The sequence below is a fragment of the Chelon labrosus genome, assembly GCF_963514085.1.
Source record: "Chelon labrosus genome assembly, chromosome: 7".
Classification (NCBI taxonomy): domain Eukaryota; kingdom Metazoa; phylum Chordata; class Actinopteri; order Mugiliformes; family Mugilidae; genus Chelon; species Chelon labrosus.
Genome location: NC_140343.1, coordinates 22,008,104 through 22,010,105, shown reverse-complemented (window position 1 = coordinate 22,010,105; position 2,002 = coordinate 22,008,104).

Here is a 2,002-nt window from a genome sequence, read left to right as displayed (position 1 = left end):
CAAGAGTTTCTTTGCATTGTTAATTACATGTATATTTTAGTGAAACCGTTTTTTTTGTTGTTGTTTTTTTCAACTAAAGTTGCAAACTTAAATTATAGGTATTCTGATTGTTTCCAGTCTAGCTCAATTTTACCATCATCTTTAAAAAACATGATTAACTGCTGTCTAATGCCTTATTTGTCTGTCAAATGGGTCTTTTGTTGCTTGCTAGGAATATAAATTACCTACAAATTGCCCAACAGGAAAAATATGTCGGATTCTGAGGTCACTTGGAATCACTGGGACATTTGAAATATTCGAAAAATGCATTGTGCTGGCTTTCAGTGCACGCACAAATAAATAAGACGCTGTAGTCCCAGATTCTCACAAAGCATGCAAAATGAAAACATCTGTACCAAATGTGTTTCGCAACATCAAGTGTGCTCATCTGAGTTTTAGTCAGTGCTGCATGCGGTACCACCACCCAACAAGAAGAGCAGATAATGCTGTTTGGATGTGGAGAGCTTCAAAAGAGAAAACACTTTTATACATAACACATGTGTAACTTGAGCCAAAGCAATGGTGGCACAGTGGGTAGCGTTGGTGCCTCACAGCAAGAAGGTCGCTGGTTCAAATCCGCGGGGCGGAGGCCTTTCTGTGTGGAGTTTGCATGTTCTCCCCGTGTCTGCGTGGGTTTTCTCCGGGCACTCCGGTTTCCTCCCATCATCAAAACATGCTAGGTGTTAGGCACCGGTCAGGTTGGGCCACAGTGGCGGCGCGCGCGAGTGCAGCGGCTCAGGACCAACCCTCCATGTCTGACCATGCAATCTCGTTATATGATACCTGTATAATATAATGACAAATAAAGGCTCTTTATCTTTAAAATATGATAAGAGTACCTCTTATTTATTTATTTATTTGACAGGTTTTGTTTCAAATGCAGGTAATGGCAAGTGAGAACAAATCTCTCCACAGCGTCTCCGTGGTCAAGATGTCATTTAAAGTTATTTTGTGGTGGCTTTTGTGTCTTCTGTATGAACAGGGATCTGCAATCTGATGTCAGTCTCTGCTGAACAAAGCAGGGCATTCCTTGGGCAGGTCCAAACAACATCAACGGTGGGTGTGGTGGCTTCCCCTGAAATGCCAATATTGCTCATCTGCCAATGGGAACCGTACGAAAGTTTTTCTTTCTGGTGGGGAGTGGAGAAGGTGTGTGCCTGATTGCCGTCTACAGCCTTAGGTGTTTTACTTTAACAATGACATGATTACACAGAACCTCCACATCAGCTTTAGAGTTGGACCTACTCAGCCAAAAGACACCTTTCGTGCTTGTTTGATTACCTTTGTCACTAAATGAAAGCCATGTATGTGGTGGCCTTATCTAGGTTAATGGATACTTTTAAGATTACAGGTTTACAAGATAAGGATTTTCCATGTATACCTTGATAAGGTCATAAAAATGTATGTATGTGACTGGACTGAGATAAACAAGTGGATCAGTATGTCAAAGAAGGCATATAGCTGGCACTCCTCCTTTGATACACCTTATAATAATAATAATTATAGTTATAATAATTATAATGCAGGCTTTGTATATATCAGCTTACATCATTTCCTCCTGTTAGGTATAACAACAGCACGGCTCTGTAGAACACTGAGTCATGAGTCATGAGTCAAACAGCCACACCTCATCAAATTCGTTAAATACAGAGAGACTGGAAGTCTGTGCAGTTTAAATGAATCTTTTGTGGGGAATGTGCTTATTGGCATCCTTGTCGTGGGTTGGATGAAAAGATCCATACCTATAAACTGCACATCACTCCTGATCTGCGGGATAACAAAAAATGCAGTATGTCTACCATTGGCATTACAGTGCATCCGGAAAGTATTCACGGCCCGTTATGTTACAGCCTTATTCTAAGATGGATTCAGTTCATTTTTCCCCCAAATTCTACACACAACACCCATAATGACAACATGAAAAAAGGTTTGAGATTTTTACAAATTTATTAAACATAAAGAT